Here is a 19,394-nt window from a genome sequence, read left to right as displayed (position 1 = left end):
GGGCCACTCATTGACTGGGTAGCACAAGGCCCCACTTCTATTAGGGCACGCTGGCTGGAGTCCCCTGTGTCCTGGCCATAGCACAGCCTTTGACTGGCATCATGCCCATTCTATGAATGAATAGAGAGATTGACTAACCCGACTCACTAGCTTTGAGAGCTGGTAGGGTGATTAGGAAAACTGAACCCCCAAGAAAAGAAAAGCATTTAGCTCAGTGCTCTGTCCTAGAGGCTACATTGTGTTACCTCTTCTTGTCCATCAGTTTTCATTTTTTCAGACAGGGTCTTGCTCTGTCACTCAGGCTGGAATGCAGTGGTGATCAGAGCTCACTGCAGCCTCGAACTCCTGGGCTCAAACAATCCTCCTGTCTCAGCCTCCTGAGTAGCTGGGCCTACACGCATGCACCAACATCCCCAGCTAATTAGGTAATTTATTTTGAAAGCACTTTGAGAAGCACTTCACTGTCAAATCTGTAGGTCTAAAAGGAAAAGCATATGTACACATAATTGATTTCACATTGTTTTACATTTCCTTTGTCTTCTTCTGGAATGTCATCTTTTTTCTTGGTTTCTCTTTCAGCACAGGATCTAATCTAGATATTGGAAAAGAGAATCCAATGGGTTATATGTTTATCTTCCACCTTCCCCACTTTACGTATCACATAAGAACATTCGAGATGATTTCTTATGCAGAAGAAAAAATTAACTGAGCAACTATATTCAGAAAAAGACAGGTTCTGGCTATGTGTTTTTACTTCATATAAATAATCTATATGAGTAAGTGCTATCACATTCTTCCTCCACAGCCCTTGTGTCAGAAACACTACAGACAAAATTATTTCAGAAACATTTTACGCATCAGATCCTGCTAGGCAATAAAGCAATCGTTAATTTAATTTTGTCGCCAAGTGAATACACTGGGATCAAATTATCCCTAGTAGAGAAGTGTTCATTTGATCAGATTGAAAGCTTAATAGCTATTTTACATTGCACAGACTATTACCAAAGTATTAAAATTTTTAGCATTACACAACTTGTTTTTAATTAATTGGAACGCACCTCTTTTACTAACTTCTTATATCCTCCTAAGTTTGGAGAGATGTTTACTATCACATGTCATAAGTTAATTGATCTGCATTCAACAATTAGGATTGCCCACAGAACAGGCAATTGGCAATGGTAAGGACTCACGTCTCCTGAGGGATCTCTGTGGCCAGAGTCCAGTTCCAGGACTGCTTAGAAAGTGATGACAAACAAAGTGTTTGTGCCAATGACATTTTTGTGACAGTTTTGATTAGAGGGGTCCCAGACCTGAAAACATTCCCTGCTAGGGCCTGTAGCACAATGCTACCTTTAGTAAGAGGGATCTGTATTCTGGTAGACAAGGCAAGGTCATAAAGGTGAAGGGCTGACAGAGATTAGGAGAGCCTGCAATTAAATGGTACAAAAAGAGTCCTAAATAATCACTGTTCAGAGCTTCCAAGTACTTGACTAACCAAAGAGACCCAGAAAACTTTGTATTTCGTCTGAAAATTTCTTTAACTAGTGAAAAATGCAGTCTTTGTGTAAGTATCTTTGTATCTTTGTATAAGTGCAAAGCACTGCACATATATTTGCAATTGTTGCCTTCAATAACACTTTTGTGATGATATCCAGATGAAAAATAATTTAAACATGATACAATAAAATATAAATAAGTAAAATTAAATGTAAGTCACAAACCCATCTGCATTTCCTCAATGACCTGTTTCCTGAGAAGCAGTGTGCTATGAAATACTGAGAGTGGCCTCTGGAGTCAGCTGGGCCTGGGTACACATCCTGTCTTACCACCCCTTGAAATCACTGTGATTTCCATGAACTGACTGACAAAAACCATGAGGATGTAAGGAGGGTCAGAAGTTGTCTTCCTGTCTGTAAGGCTGAGCTCACATCCACCTCACAGGAGCATTATGGAAACTCAAGACTACAACGCATGTGCCGGATGCATGCAATGAAAAAAATATAACATTTCACTTCTCTAACTGTAAGAAAATACCTACATTTTAGATTGGAATTGTTTTGATCTTTAGATTTGAAATTATCTGAAATCAAGACTAAAGACTATTCTAAAAAGAAAATCAAACATATGACTGGAAATCTAACATGTAGCACATACAGAGAATTGATAGATGCTTTTAAATTACACTGGTAGTAGAGAAAAATGTAACATAAATTTTTATGCTCTAATTATAAGAACGAAGGGCATTTTAGAAAAGGCATTTGCCCCCTCTCTTAGAACCTTCCACTCTGGCCCCCACAATGCCTTACAGAGCAAATCTGGGTCAGACTGGATGCAACCTGTGATTCCCAACAGAGACAAACAAAGCAAGGTTCAGGATGCTCAGTACTGTGATGGAATGCCAAGACACAGAAAAACCATGTGTCAAGAAGGAAGGAGTTATTCTTTAGACACATCCTGGTATATGTTTATCATTAAAGATCAGTGGCTTTTTTGAGTGTAAAAAATTAAGCCTTAAATGTTTTCATCAAATTCCAGTTAACTACCTGACTTATCTAGGTTATATTAACAGTATTATTTAGAATTTCACCTTGATATGAAGATGTCTGTGTAACTTTTACAATGATGTGAAACAAAGAGTAGGATTAGGGAGGGCACAGGCTACTGGTGCAATGGATAACGCATCTGACTACGGATGAGGGAATTTCTAGCTTAGTGATGCACACAAATTTTAAAAATAAAATAAAAATCATGTTTTATGTGATTCATGTTTCTCCTAATGCAAAGAAGACTGGTACTATAAATAAAAATATTTTTAAAATGAAAGGGCTAAGGCCCCAGAAGTTCTGCTATGATTTTTTATGTTTCATAGAGTGATTATCATCACAGAAGCTCAAGCATTACCTAAATACAAACGCGTATACCCCGACCTGGTAATTCTGCTTCTGGAAATTTATCTTCAGGACCACCCGCACATCTACAAATTGACACATATTCAATGTTATGTACTGCAGCACTGTTTATAAGAGCAAAAGACTGTAAACAGCCTAAATTTCCATCTATAAAAGACTAAATTAAGGTATATCCCTAAAATGTAATATTATGTGGCTGTTAAAAAAGAGAGAGAGAAAGAGAGGAAAAGCAAGAAAAAGAGAAAACTTTCTACATTCAAACTAATAGTAGAAAACTCTCCAAGATACAATTTTAAGGAAAAAAAAAAATCAAAGTCAAGAAGATTATAGAGGAGGCTGCCTTTAGTGTAAAACAGTTGAAAATTATAAATATATTCGTATGTTTATAAATAAATTTTAGGAGGCTATAAAAAAACAAAACAAAAGGATAGAGGAACAGGAGCTGGGACACAGGTGAGTAAGATGCATGGCAGGCATACGTCTTCATCTTCATATGCTTTTATTGAAAAATGTTGGACCACGTGTACATGTTATCTATTTTAAAAATTAGATTTTAAAATACGAGCAAGAAAACAAGAAAATGAAAGCTTAAAAAGAGCATGTGGAACTAACAGAAAAAGATACTAATCCATGGAGATAATGGCAAGGTAGCTCCTAGATGCACTGATTTCTCTACCACATTGTATAAACAAGCCATCAGGTATGGGATTTATATTTAAAAATGAGTCTATTTGAAACACCACATTATAAAAAGCTATTAACTAAATATTTAAAGTGACAGTAAATGAAGACTTAACATTTTAAAGAGATACAGTCACACTGCATGTGTGAATGCAGTCATCTGTATAAAATGTCATAATTACCTTGATCATTTCTTCTTCTCCTGCTGTTTTACTTTTTGCTTCTATGTCCCCTGCTTCATTGCATCTAATAAAGCAGCTATTTGAGGCCAACAAAGCCATTTTCCCCTAACTGAAACAAAATAACAAAATAGCCATGAGGATACTTCCTGTAGAAGAAACATTAAGTGTTTAGACTGAATTAATTTTTCCTCCCTGATTTAAAAATCACAGAAAAGAACTTAGAGAAAAACCTGAAAAATATAATACAAGAACATACAGAAAAGGAAACCAAAATCACCTTTCATTTTACTATTCAAAGATGACCACAATAAACATTTGTAGTGTATCTTCCTAGTAAGATTAAATTCTAATTAGATGAGGTAGGATTGCTTCCTTCCTAAAAGATCTACTGAAGATAAAAATGATTTAATTCTGTTTGAAAAATTAACTTTAAAGACAAGAACATAATTATGATTGCATACTTCATTCAAATATTAGCATTTTAAGTAAAATTTATTTTCTTCACAATTAGAAAACATGAAAAGGTATATACAATGCCTTTGGTGTTTTGAATTTAAGAGTTAATGTCTGAGGGACTTTTGTGTGTGAAAATAAATATTCATATACATTTTTAGTTGTTTAATGTTTGATATATTACACTGCTTTCTATTAAACAAAACTTTAAAAACTGATTTTCTTTTGTATCTAAATCTGGGTCATAAATTTGGTTAGCTTAACTCCCGTAACAAATGTAACATTATTTATAACTTGTATTTGGTTGATTCTTTTGGAAAACTTGGAATACCGTAACATTTAGACAAAATATTTATAAATACAATGATTACAAAATATGTTAACCTTATATCACATCCAGTTAAAAACATGCTGATAACATGGATTTAATTTCTTAGTCATGTCACAAGGGCTGGGTGGTCTCTCATCTGGATGGCTCCTGGTGAGTCCTGGAACATGGCGGTGTGGTCCAAGGTGATTTAAACCTGTGCCACAGATTATTCAGCTGAGTCCTTTTTGCAATAGAGTTTTAAGACCCTCTTTCATTTAAATCTAAATTTTTGAAACTTAGTGTCCTTCCTAAAAATAAAATGGAATGAACTGTCCTAAAGTATTGTATTATTAGTACTATCTAAGTCATCATCCCGGCCTTATGAAATATTGGCATTTTCTACTGGTATAACTTTTATTAGAAGCATCTCATCATAACCAGTAGGATCATCTAAAAGGGGTTGCAACACATTAGCAGGTAATGAAATCAATGTAGTGTTTCCTGAATGGTGTTGGGTGGGTAGGGGGGAAAAGGAATACACACAGACACACAGAGGAAGGGGTAAAAGAGAATAAGAAATATCAAGGTTCATAACACATGGACAAGTATTGTTAAGTACAACTCTTGCTTCAGTTACACATATGTGTGTGCTGGGCTGCAATGTAAAAATGCATTTCTCAATGGATTGGGTCAAAATAGTTTTCAAGTCACTGACTTAAGATTTTATCCTAGGAGATGAGGAAATTAGTCTAAGTGATTACCTCTTTCTGGTGGGATGTTTCTTTAATCTGTCATCTTAGAAAACACTGCTGAGTTCCTATTTTCAGTTCATTATTGTATACTACCAAAGCTGCTACTCAAAGGCTGAGCTTATCTTCTATTTGTTTGTTCTGCATGGTGCCCACTGGTCCTTACTGTTTTTGATACAGTTATCTACTTTTTAAAGACAGTTTAGCACTCACATATTTTTGTTCAATCTTTACTTCTCGCACAAACAGAAAAAGGAAATTATGTACTCTGTATCAACAAAGATTTAACAAAACATCCATATACTACAACTGTCTACTTACTAAAATTAAGAATTAGTATATTATCTTTTTTTCTTATATTAAAACTATCTTTTCATACACTATTTCAAGCTTATGAACTGAAAGTCTTTTAGAGATAATTTACTTTAATGAACTATTATTATTTATATTTTATACGCAAATTGTCACAACTTGGTCTTAGCTAGCTCCACTGTTCACTTACAGTCCGTAATGTTTCTGAAAGCATCCATGATTTCTGCTACAAAGAAGATACTTAGGAACGATTCTGTTTTCCTACTCTGTGACCTAAAATTGACTGGTTCTTCAATGGAAATGAGATCCATATCTAGGCACAAAGGGTATACAGAAATAATTGTGGACAAAAGTACTAATGCTATTTTTGTTGCCCTATATTTTGAGATCTCTTTAAAGCTCTATGTTCTTACTGATTTATTCCAATTTAATGTATTATACTATTACATCCTACTTTTTCTTTTTAAATATATTATGATTGACTGTTACAGACTTTGTGTTAAACTGACAGGAAGCTTTTATAAACAATAAACAGCACTTACATTTTCAAAGACTGGTTCCCATTGTTCTCTTGGTCCAATTGCATCTGAACGCTCAACACGTTCATCTGAATTTATACCAAGATATTTTCCATAGCCAGATTTCACGGCGATTCTGCACATTAATAAGGTAGATAAAAGTTAAAAACTGAGAGAAAATTAATTACAGGACATCAAAACAGGACATGTGTATGTGTGTGGGTGTGTACATATCTAAAATTTTAGACTGGACATATTCCAAGTGTTCAAAAGATGCATGTGGCTGAGTGGTGAATCACTCCTGTAATCTCTGTGCTTTGGGAAGGCAATGGGAGAACTGCTTGAGGCAAGAAGTTCGAGATCAGCCTTGACAACATGGTGAGACACCATCTCTACAAAAAATTTAAGAAGTTAGCTGGGCATGGTGGTGTGCACATGTAATACCAGCTACTTGGGAGGCTGATGCAGGAGGAGTGCTTGAGCCCAGAAATTTGAGGTTATAGTGAGCTATGATCACACCACTGCCCTCCAGCCTGGGTGACAGAGTGAGACTCTGTGACTTCAAAAAAAAAAAAAAAAAAAAAAACTACATGTGACTAGTTGTTGCCATATTGGACAGTGCAGTTTTAAATTTAGTTTTATATTTTGCGTTGTTAATATAAACATTGTACCTTATATATTACATAACAAATATTTTCAAAATTCATCATTCTTCAATTATACCTCTTTAGTTATAAACTTAAATAATAAATTACTAAAACTTTATGTCATCAAACTGTTTTCCAGAAAATGCTGCTTCCGTTTACATTCTTACCTCAAATTAACAGAGTATGTTTTGTATCATGGATTTTTTTTAAACATTATGACTCTAAAAAAATACTTGAAAACCTGATATGGAAAAAAACAGTATCCTACTAATTTGCATTTTATCAGTTAACTAGAATAATAATTGTTTTTCTTTTCCTTTCCTTTTTAGTTTTTAGATTATCTGCTAACGTCCCTTGTCTATTTTTCTATTCAGATCTGATTGTTCGCAATTTTTCTACTGGGGTCTTCAGTGCTATGAATTCTATACAAGATACATATGAAGAGTAAGAACTCACTGCCTATTAAGATTGTTGCAAATATTTTCCTCATTTGTCAGTTAATTTTCTTTATAATCCTTTTTTGTTTATAATTGTAAAGCAGTTTAAAACTACTGAATTTTTTCTTCCTCTGCTTTTATTCTTTGTCTTTCACCCTACTTATCAGGCTTTCAAATAAAGTATAGAAATAATCATCTTAATGTGATTTTTTAAAATTATGATTTCTTTTACCTTACCAAGAATCTCCTCAGATGCCAGAATTGACTTTTACTCCTTTATATGTTAATGATTATATAACAGAAATCATTATCATGTTGATTTAACCAATTACTAAAATATATAAATTCACTTTCAGTATCTTTTACCCAAAGAATTCTTGTATACTTCTGCACAAGGTGAGAATAAAAAAGGCTACTTTATAAAATGACTGTAAAAATAGTAAGTAAAAATATTCTTTTGGTCGTTATGATGCTGTAACATTCTCTGCTGGTTTCAACAATATTCTTTTTTTTAGTCTTCCTATTTGTCTTTAGACTTCCAAACAGTGAGTTTTAATATCATAGCAACAGTGAACCAGGTTTTGTACTATTTATTTTTTAATCTATCTTATTTGGTGTGTGAAATTATTAATCTTCACTTTTTAACTTACATATCTTTTTTCCAGCCTAGCATTATATATTGATAGGAAATCCATTAAAAGTAGATCACAAAATCTACTTTTCAAAAAAGCTATTTCGTTTTTTATATCAAAATTACCATGGGCTTAAGACAGATACTAAAATTTTTAATGAATACAATTAAATTTTTAAAATAAATGGTTACTAATTATATTACAACATAAGCTCACCTGGAATCAGATAATTTGACAGCCGTAAACTGCTCTGGAGGACTAGGGCCCTCATCAACTATTGGAGAAAAAACATTTGAAAATAAATTTGACATTTGCTATAAATATAAAGACATTATTTTGCTTTAAAAACTGTGGCTATTTTCTTCTGCAATTAAATGTAAGAATATTCAGATATACTGATGTCACTGTAATACTGTATCTTTGGAATCAAGATCTATTTTACCTTCTTTTAACTACAGTGCTAATTTTATACACTGAGTAAGACCGGGTGATATAATGCTTATTTAATAACTTTCGAGATAGCTTCTCTTTATGTTTTAAAATACAGTCATAAATAAGCACTTATTTAAAAAAGCTAAATGCTTTCATTTATTCAATGGGTGGCCTTGCTGACCAAATGATACCACTTTTTATCTTCTAATTACTTCGTATCTCATTAGTGCTTCCTCTAATGGGCTAAAGAAAATGAGGAAATTTCAAATTGTTAAATGCACCCAGGTTAGTTTTGGTAATAGGTCTGAATAAAAAAGAAATTCAAACATGTTTGACACAAATAGGTTTTCTTTTTTCTTTCCACTTACTATTTTAATTATTCATATTGTTTCGATTTCCAAAGATACTCTTCTGGAACTATACGGAATGTTTTCAAATGCTTATATTAGAAAGAGGGACTTTCCAATGGCTGGTAAATATTAAGGAATTAAAAAAAATGAAAGAGTCGAATGCAACGGTCCCATTCCTTTGGAAAACGTTTGAGACTAGTTAAGAGTTTGGCTTAAGTGAATGGATATTCTAAAATCTACACTTGTGGCAGGATTTTCCCTTCCAGACACAAACCTTCTTTGTGTGGAGCTCCAGGGTAAAAAGACCATTTTCGAGTGCTTGTATATAGGTTCCCTCATCCATTTCAATGGCTATGGTTCCTGAAATTTCACCAAAGGTTGTTACTGTCCACCAGATTCCTAAAAAATAAAATTGATATTTCAACTTTATATTTTAGTTTTGACACAGAGTTCTTTGTTATTATAACTAAGTTTTAAAAACTTTTTATTTTGCAGTCATAATACTTTGAAGATCTCACATATCCTTTACTCACTTTGTGTCAATGATGACATCTTGCATAAGTATCATACACTGTTAGAATCAGGAAACTGACATTGATATAATCCATGAAGCTTATTCAGATTTCACCAGTTTTACATGTACTTGTTTGCATGTATGTGCACAGATTCACGCGACTACCAGCACAGTCAGGATTAGGTTTTTAAAATACAAAATAGCAACATACAGCCAGGCATGGGGGTGCATGCCTGTAATCCCAGCTACTTGGGGAGCTGGGAAAGAGGATCACTTGAGCCCAGAAGTTCAAGGTTATAGTGAGCTATGATCACGCCACTGCACTCTAGCCTGAGTGACAGAGCAAGTTCCTGTCTCAAAAAAAGACCAAAACAAAACAAAAGGCAACATGTGAAGGTACAAAGTGATATATGGAGAATGGTCTCTCTCATGATAGATCCCAGCCATCTATTCATGCCTGCTTTCCAGAGGCAATGCCTATCATAATGCTTCTTAAAAATGCCTCTACAGGAAGACTTTCTAGCATAGTAATTTTTTTTTTTTTTTTTGAGATGGAGTCTCGCTGTGTCGCCCAGGCTGGAGTGCAGTGACGCGATCTTAGATCACTGCAACCTCCGCCTCTGGGGTTCAAACAATTCTCTGCCTCAGCTTCCTGAGTAGCTGGGGTTACAAGAGCCTGCCACCATGCCCGAATAATTTTTTTGTATTTTTAGTAGAGACACGTTTCACCACATTGGCCAGGCTGGTCGTGAACTCCTGACCTCGTGATCCACCCGCCTCTGCCTCCCAAAGTGCTGGGATTACAGGTGTGAGCCACCGCGCCCAGCCAGTAATCTTAACTATGATTTTAGATTGAAAGCAAAATGAGCAGAACCTATGTCTATGTATACTAATTTCCAATTTGCCAATAGAAATGTTAGATTCTAGCAACAATTATTTTAGCAGTTGTTATAAAAGTTTATATCTTAATGTTAAAAAATATCCTCAAACCTCCCCTAAATTGTACTTTAACTAGAGTAGAAATGAGTCAATCATTAACTGGATATGACATATTAAGGAATTCTTGTTAATTTTACAAGGTCTGATAATGACATAGTATAATGTATAAAAGTAAAGAATGAAACAGGTGATGAGAGAAAGACATACCATGTTAAGAAATGTACATTTATGTACTTATGGGTAAAATGACATAATATCTGTGATTTTACTTAAAATTTTCATGGAAAAAATGTGTGTGGGGCTGTGTATGCAAATGAAATGAGATTGGCAAAATATTGATAATTAATTCTGGGGTCTGGGCTCATGGGGGACTCATTATATTCTTCTATGTATGGATTTGTTTGGATATTTCCATAACAAAAAGGTTTTAAAGATTCAGTTAATTCCACTGCACAAAATTTTCCTATTCAACTAGACATTTCATGCTTTTCATAATCAATTTTAAAATACATAAAATTTTAGCTAAAATGAAGTTGGACCCTTATCTAACACCAAATACAAAAAGTAACTTAAAATAGACCAAAGACCTAAATGTAACAGCTAAAGTTAGAAAACTTTTAGAAGAAAATGGGAAAAGCTTCACGACAATGAATTTGGCAATGATTTCTTATATAGAACATCAAAGGCATAGGCAACAAAAGAAAACATAGACAAACTGGACTTCATCAGAATTAAAAACTTTCGTGCATCAAGAACCACTGTCAACAGAGTAAAAGGCAACCCAGAGAATGGAGAAAATATTTGTAAACTACATACATTATAAGGAATTAATATGCAGACTATATAGAGAACTCCAAAGAGACAAACACCACAATTCAAAACTGGGCAAAGGATATACATGGACATTGCTCCAAATATGATATACAAATGGCCAATAAGCACTCGAAAAGACGCTCAACATCACTAGTCACTAGGGAAATATAAATCAAAACCATCATGTAATAACACTTCACACCCATTAGAATACTATTATCAAAACAAACAAAAAATAGAAACCAAGAAAACCAGAAAAACAAATGTTGGGCAGGATGTGGAGAAACTGAAACCCTGTGCAATGCTGGTGGGAAGGTAAAATGGTGTATGTACTTAAATGCCACTGAAGTGTACACGTAAAAATAGAAAAACTGGCAAATTCTATATTCTGTGTATTTTACCTCCACACACACACAAAACTAATGGAGAAAAAGAAAATTAATCAACATTAAAATTTCAGCTAAAGACGATTAGAAAGCAATAAAACTAACAACAATTTAGATGATTGAGTTACAGCTACAATTGTTTTCAGTAAAAGAAATAATGCTTTATTCAGAATCATCATGAACAGTGTTATGATTAGCAAGTCTTTCTTATAAATGTAATAGTTAATAATTTTAAATTAGTTTTATTTTGTATGTTCTATGCCACGTTCACCAAGTACACTTAATATTAAATAAAATCATTTAAATATAACATCTCATTAATGTTTTGCAAATGAAGAAGAAATTTCTGGCAGACAAGCTCCTCAAAATTTTCACACTATGTCCAAGTAGGGAAATGATACAATAACATTACTTATAATATTGTCAACTGAAAAAGAAATTACTTTAAGCAGATGCCAGTATTTTTTCTCAATGAGATTTCAAAGAATAAGAAAGCTAAACACAGTATCATCAAAAATTAAATGTGAGCATTCTGCCTACTTTCTGCAAGTGGCCTACTACATTCAACCTTTGGAGATATGCTTATATGTTTAACGACTAAAGTAACATAACATAATACTTAACAGTGCCACTCGCGGGTTTTAGCTGTGAAAAAGCAGTGGATCCTAAGAACAGTGGGCACTGAAGTTGCCTGTCTCTACGTCAGGTTACAGCTCAAGCTGTGTATATGCTGCAGACGCCCAAGCTGAATTTAAGAGAATCTGCTCTAAAACATTACTTGCTATTTAGACACATGCTTAAAGTTATTTCCTTTTAAACCATAGGCAGATGGTGAAATATTCCCGCTGTGTTGTCTCACAATGCTTAACAAAGCTTTTCACATATTTTCACATAGTTTAGAATGTTTACATATGTCTGGCATGCCTGTAATCCAGCACTTTGAGAGGTGGAAGCAGGAGAATCACTTAAGCCCAGGAGTTCAAAATCAGCCTAGGTAACAAAAGGAGACACCCATCTCTACAAAAAAATTAAGAAATTAGCTGGGTATGGTGGTACAAGACTGTGGTCCCAGCTACTCGGGAGTCCGAGGTGAGAGGATTGCTTGAGCCTATGAGGTTGAGCGTGCACTGAGCCATGATCATGTCACTGCACTCCAGCCTGACTAAAAAAGCAAGAGCCTGTCTCAAAAAAAAAAAATGGCCTGATGCACCAGTGTCATGGCTGATAAGATACTACCAGGGCACCCTCATTCTAGCATCAAGGCTGTGTGACAGCTCACCTCACCTTCTGACTAACCCAGTGCTTCTGTGCTAAGGGCCCCCTTAAATCTCTGCCTTCATTATGTGCTTGGCACAAAGGAATGATATATCTTAGATTTGGAAACGGAATTTTCTTCCCCAATCTTACTGTAGTCTATGTACCCTTCACAGACCTTCTATTAACCCACAGCTTACTTAGCTTTAGTTTCTGAGTAAATCAAATATGTGTTTTGCAAACTACGATGTTGTAAGTTCAATTGCTTCTGAATCTAGCAGAGCTCAGTGAAACTCTTTGCTTACAGACATGCTCATTTTTATTAATGTCACACATGGTATTCTCCATGTGAAAGACAGAGTTTCTTTCATCCTATTTACCAATCCCTTCAGATCCTTGTGAGCAACCAACAGAACAGCTTTAAAAAATTAAAAGGTTTTTTTCTTTCCCTTCACAAATAGGCACATGCTTACTTATACGGCAAGTTTAGAAAATCCACAATGCAAAAGAAAGTGGAAGGACAAAGAGAAAAAGATGCAGAAGGACTTCCTCTTCCAGCCAAGATGGACTTGCCCTCCCACCATGACCAACAAGAAAACTGAAACTGGATAGAATATTTGAGAAAACTCTTTTCGGGGATTGGAACAAAGGCAGAAAAGGACTGTGATATTTGAGAACAGGAAAACACAGGAGGCAAATGCCACACACACCTCTGTTTTCTGCCCAGTGGCAGTTTCTTGACCACACAGAGAGAGGTAGAGACCTCCAAAAATGAGGCAATGTTACTGTCACTAAGCTGAGAGTCTTGCAGTGCTAACATTTTTGGAGTTTATAGAATAACGTACTGGAGAAGAGGGACCTACATACAGGTGAGGCCTCAAAAGAGTACGCGAAAGTTCTCTGCAGGTCTGGGGCCAAGGGCTGGGGGTAGTGCCTACAGCAGGCAGGCTCCACAAGGCCTATGCAGAGTGACTGGAACTGCTGACGGCTGACTGGAGATGCCAGAGATCACACAAATTTGGGACATAGCAGAGTGGAGAGAACTCACCAAGTATACCTAGAACATGTGGCTGAGGCCCATGAGGATGAACCTTTCCTAGAGTAAGAGTCACTGTCTAAGTCTACAGGCAAAAACCTAATAAATAAGCACAAACTAACAAAGGCCCAGGCTTGACAGGAGCAAAAGGGTGGTCAAATAATTTAACTAGGCATCAAGACATTTAACACAAATAAAGGTTAAAATGTTACGAAAATGAAAGACTGAAATTATAAGGAAGATTTAACAATCCTAAATGTGTACACATAACAGTTTCAAAATACTTTAAGCAAAAACTGCTCAAGTAGACAGATCTAGAATTACAGCTGGAGATTTTAACATAACTGTCAATACATTGTAGGATGAGTAAAAAATCAGTAAGGACAAAGAAGATGTGCATAGTCAAAAGCTCCACCAGTTGATCTAACTGACATCTAAAGAACACTGAAATGCCAGACGCCACGGCTCATGCCCATAATCCCAACACTTTGGGAGGCTGAGGCGGGTGGATCGCCTGAGGTCAGGAGTTTGAGACCAGCTTGGCCAACCTGTTGAAACCCCACCTCTGTTAAAAATATTTAAAAAAATTAGCCAGGCGTGGTGGCAGGTGTCTGTAATTCCAGCTCCTCCGGAGGCTGAGGCAGGAGAATCACTTGAACCTGGGAGGTGGAGGCTGCAGTGAGCCGAGATCGTGCCACTGCACTCCAGCCTGATGGACAACAGAGAGTATCTTCATCTCCAAAAAAACAAACAAACAAACAAAAAAACCCTGAACCAACATCTGCAGAATACACATTCTTTTCAAGTGTACATGTAAATTCACTAAGAAAGTATGTTCTCCAACTATACTATAAATGAATTAGAAATCAGCAACAATAACATACCTATAATATCTCTATGTAGTTGAAATTAAAAACAATACACTTTTAAATAACTCAAGTGTCCATGAAAAGAAAAATCACCAGGAAAATTAGATGATATTTTGAATGGAATGAAAATGAAAGCAAAATGTGTTGACTATAACTAAAACTAAAGTGGAATGAAGAGATCTAACTTCCTTCTTAAGAAGAAATAAAACAAGAGCAAAGTAAACTGAAAATAAGTTAAAGGGAGGAAAAAAAAAAAGACTGAAAATAAACGAAATAGAAAATGAAAAAAAGAGAAAATAAGTAATACTGAAACAGGCTTGTCCAACCTTAGGGCTGCATGTGGCCCAGGCCAGCTGTGAATGCAGCCCAACACAAATTCATAAACTTTCTTAAAACATTATAAGATTTTTTTGCTTTTTCTTTCTTTTTTTGGCTCATCAGCTTATCGTTAGTGTATTCTATGTGTGGCCCAAGACAATTCTTCTCCTTTGATTGTGGTACAGGGAAGCTAAAAGATTGAATACCCCTGTACTAAAAGATCATTAATGATCTAAAATAAATGATCTTATAAAGAAGAGATAAACCTCCAGCTAGACTGACTCATCCAGGAAAAAATAGAAAAAACACAAATTACCAATATGAAGAGACTGCAATACAGATTAGATTCTACAGACATTAAAAGGATATTAAAGGAATATTCTGAACAATTTTATGCCAATAAATCCAACAACTTGGATGAAATGAAATTTTCCTAAAAGACACAAATTACCAAAACTGACAACAGAAAAATCTGAAAATATCTCTTAAAAAATCTTAATTCTCCCACAAAAAACTAAAACCAAACCAAACCCTCTAGGTTCAGATGACTTCACTGGTAAATCCTATCAAACATGTAAAGAAGAAATCATACCCATCTTATACAGCTATTTCCAAAAACAGGGAAGGAGACAGCACTTCCCATCTAATTTTATGACACCCAATATCACCTTGACACCAAAATCAAATAAAGACATTACAAGAGAAGGATACAAAAGTCCAATATCTCCCATCAACACCAATATAGAAATCTTAAAAAAAAAAAAAAAACCTAGAAATCAAATCTAGTAATATCTCAAAGGACAGCGCACCACAACCAAATGGGATTTATCTCAGGGATGTAAAGTTAGTTTAAAAGTTGAAAATGAAACCAATGTAATTCATAGGCAGAATGAAGAAAGTTGTATAATCATCTCAACAGATACAGAAAGAGGCATTTGACAGCATTAAACATCGTTATGATAAAAACTCCCAAGAAACAAAGTTTAAAAGGAATATCCTCATTTTGATAAAAGTTTTCTCTGCAGATCCTACAGACATCATACCATATGGTGGACTACTGAAAGCTTTCTGTCTAAGCTTGGAAATAATGCAATTATGCCCATTCTTGTGACTTCTGTTCAACACTATGGAAGTCCTGGACAGTATAATAAACCAATAAAAAGCAAGAAAAGACATAAGGATTAGAAAGAAAGAAGTAAAACGATAGTCACAGGAAACATAATTGCAAATTTCTTAGTTTTCTATATGAACAAACCACTAGAAGTAATAACTGAAACAGACTTATCAGACTACAAAGTCACTACACAAAAATCAATTCTAGATCTACATACTGACAGCAGAAAACTGGAAAATCAAATTCAAAAGTTCTATTGACAGTAGTGTAAAATTATAAAATACTTAAGAATAAATTTTTAAACAGGCATGCAAGACTGCTACCTTGAAAATTATGAAATATTGAGGCCCAATATTAAGATGTTGATTCTCCCCCAAATGATCTGGACTCAATACAATTCTCTGAGAAAATCCAACAGACTTCACTGTAGAAATTAATAAACTAATAGTAAGTACAAAGTTGGAGGTCTCACACTACCTGATCTCAAGACTTCATGAAATTATAGCAATCAAGAGAAATATACCAACAGAAAAACAGACAATCGATAGAACAGAGTCCAGAAATAGACCAATACATAGAAAGTTAATTGATTTTTTATGAAGATACAAAACTAGATTAATGGAAAAAGGAAACATCAGTGGTGCTGGCACAAATGGCTATCAAGATGTTAAAAAAAAAAAGTAAATCTTGAAACCAAACTCACACCATGCCAAAAATTAATTTGAGATTAATGACAGATTTAATGTAAAAACTAAAACTATGATGCCTCTAAAAGACAATGTAAAATATTTTCCTGACTTTGGGTTAGCAAAAATCTCTTAGATCAAAGAGGTAAGGCAGTTACCATAAAAGAAAAAAAATAAACTAAGATTTATAAAAATTAAAAGCTACTGACCGGCCTGGCTAACATGGTGAAACCCTGTCCCAAGTAAGAACACACAAAAAAACCACAAAAACACCACGGTGGGCATGGTGGCGGGTGCCTGTATTCCCAGCTACTTGGGAGGCTGAGGCAGGAGAATGGCATGAACCTGGGAGGTGGAGCTTGCAGTGAACCAAGATCGCGCCACTGCCCTCCAGCCTGGACGACAGAGCGAGACTCCATCTCAAAAAAAAAAAAAAAAAGCTGTCCATCCAAAAACCAGCATTAAGAAACTGAAAAGGTAAAACTCAGACTGGGAGAAAAGACTGATAACACCACCAACTCTTGGCAGGGATGTAACTGGAGCACTAATTCATTCTTGGTGGGAGGGTAAAATGGCACAATCACTTTAGAAAATTTTTGGCAGTTTCTTACATAGTTAAACATTCACCTATCCTTTGACACAGCAATTTCACCTCTACATATCTACCCTAGATACATACCCCAATTTTAGAATTGTTGATTTGCCATTTCAAAAGCAATGATTCTTCCAGAACATTAGCTTTATACCATTCCATATTTTATGTATTTTTTAAGCTACCATAATTTATGAAGATTCAAAATGCAACTTGACAAGTTTTAAAAGAGAAAAAATAAAGTATGGAAACAACTAAACGGAAAATAGGCTGGTTAAGTGTGTTTGGGTCAGTTAATCTCTAGTATCATTTACAGGCTACTCTGATATTGTATTTAAAATTTTCATTCATTTCAGAGTTCACAAAATTATGATTTTTCCTGTGAAGATACTTCGTTTAAGAGACAGCTGACTGCTGCAACTAAAATGTATACATGTTCAAAGAAAATAACTTGTAAAATATATTTAGTTGAATAACATTTACATTAAGCCTTTAAAATTATGTATCAGAATCTCCAGCTTAAGCAGTCTAATGGTGCCTACTAAGTTGGAGAGTTATAATTCTTCTCTCCTGTGCTCTGTTCTGACAATGAAGTAAAGGCATCAGTAGCATCTACTGCGCTAAAGAATAAATGGAATTTACAACTGTAGGTAATATTTAAGCACTTTAAGACAAATATTAACACAACACAAATTTCTAACTATATTTCAGGAAAATATTTTCAATGAGATCTCAAGAAATGTTAACTTTTTTCAGAATAGAGCACTGAAAACTGACTCACCAACAATATCAAGCTGGGTTTCCTCATCTTCTTCCTTTTTCTCTTCTTTGCTCTTTTTCTTCTTACTACAGGACATAAATTATATAGATGAGTTTAGGTATATTGATTTGTGTGATAAATAAATATCGTAAGATTGAAACTTGGAAGTCTTTTAAGCTGTTTCATTTATAAATTATTGATTTAGGAAGACTTACATTGTTATGCCCTCTTAAATACAGTACTGAGAAGTTGCTTCAGGCTTTGTACATATTATGTTAAAGTTCAAAGCAGATTGTAGAGCCACACTGCCAGATTTTAAATCCTGATTCTGTCACTTCTTAGCTCTGCGATTTTTGGAAAAGGTACTGAATTTCTCTGAGAGTCAGTTTCCCCACTTAAAAAATTAGGATAATAACTTAACTCTTAAGGCTATTGTGAGGATTAAGAGGTAATATGTATCTTCACACATTGCTGGTGGAAATGTAAAATGGTACAGCATCTACAGGAGACAGTTTGGGGTTCCTCAAAAAGTTAAAGAGTTACCATATGACCCAGCAATTTTAATCCTAAGTATGTATACCCAAGGGAAATGAAAACATACACCCACAAAAATACTTACATAAGATTATTCACACTAGCTTAGTCACAATAGTCAAAAAGCGGAAACAACCTAAACGTTCATCAACTGATGAATGAATGAACAAAATGTTACATCTATACAATGGAACTACGTAGCCATAAAAAGGAACTAGTGCTACAACAATGATGGACCTCAAGAATGTTATAAGTGAAAGAAGCCAGATACAAAAGGCCACATGTTGCATGATTTCTTAGTAAATATTCAGAATAGGCAATTTCACATAGATAGCAGACTAGTGGTTGCCAAGGACTAGGAGAGGGGGAGGATGGGATGTGGCTGCTTTAACGGGTAGGAAGAGATTTCCTTCTGAGATGACAAAAATGCTGAGCAACTAGACAGTGGTAAAACTCTTGAATATATAATAAAAACCACTGACTGTACAAAAGGGTGAATTTTATAATTATGAATTACATCGCAGTAAAAAAATAAAAACCCAAGAGCGATTTGAAAAAAGTTACTGTGCAAAGTGCCTACAACAATTTCTTAGCACATTGAAAGTGCTATATAAGCATTAATTATGATTATTACGATAATCTTAAGACACTCTTGTCTGCATTTTCATCATAAAGTTTTCAGAAGATAACTCACCACTCCTCACAGGAAATTCACAGATTAAAAATCTCACATTCATTCAGGATATACCTGCCACTTATTCTGGCATCTTCATGAGCCCAGACTCCTCGAGAGGGTTCTCAAGGGCAGTGGCTTCAGCTCACTCCTTGGTACTTTCTTTCTATCTCGCCTAAAAATATCAAAACCTCTGTTTATCATCACGGAGACCAGGAGGAAATGCTCAATATTTGTATGTACAGTCAACCTCAGACAAATCTGCCAGTTAAAAAAGAAGCGGGGATATGAGTG

General features: G+C 34.9%; 1 pseudogene; it reads right to left on the bottom strand.

Moving 5' to 3' along the window:
* Positions 1-415: 415 nt before the first annotated feature.
* Positions 416-17,990, bottom strand: LOC129053375 (protein FRG1-like; annotated as a pseudogene).
* Between the last annotated feature and the right edge of the window lie 1,404 nt (positions 17,991-19,394).

The sequence above is a fragment of the Pongo abelii genome, chromosome Y (assembly GCF_028885655.2).
Source record: "Pongo abelii isolate AG06213 chromosome Y, NHGRI_mPonAbe1-v2.0_pri, whole genome shotgun sequence".
Taxonomy (NCBI): Eukaryota; Metazoa; Chordata; class Mammalia; order Primates; family Hominidae; genus Pongo; species Pongo abelii.
Note: the sequence above shows the minus strand (reverse complement) of the source record. Positions and strands in the feature narration are given on the sequence as shown.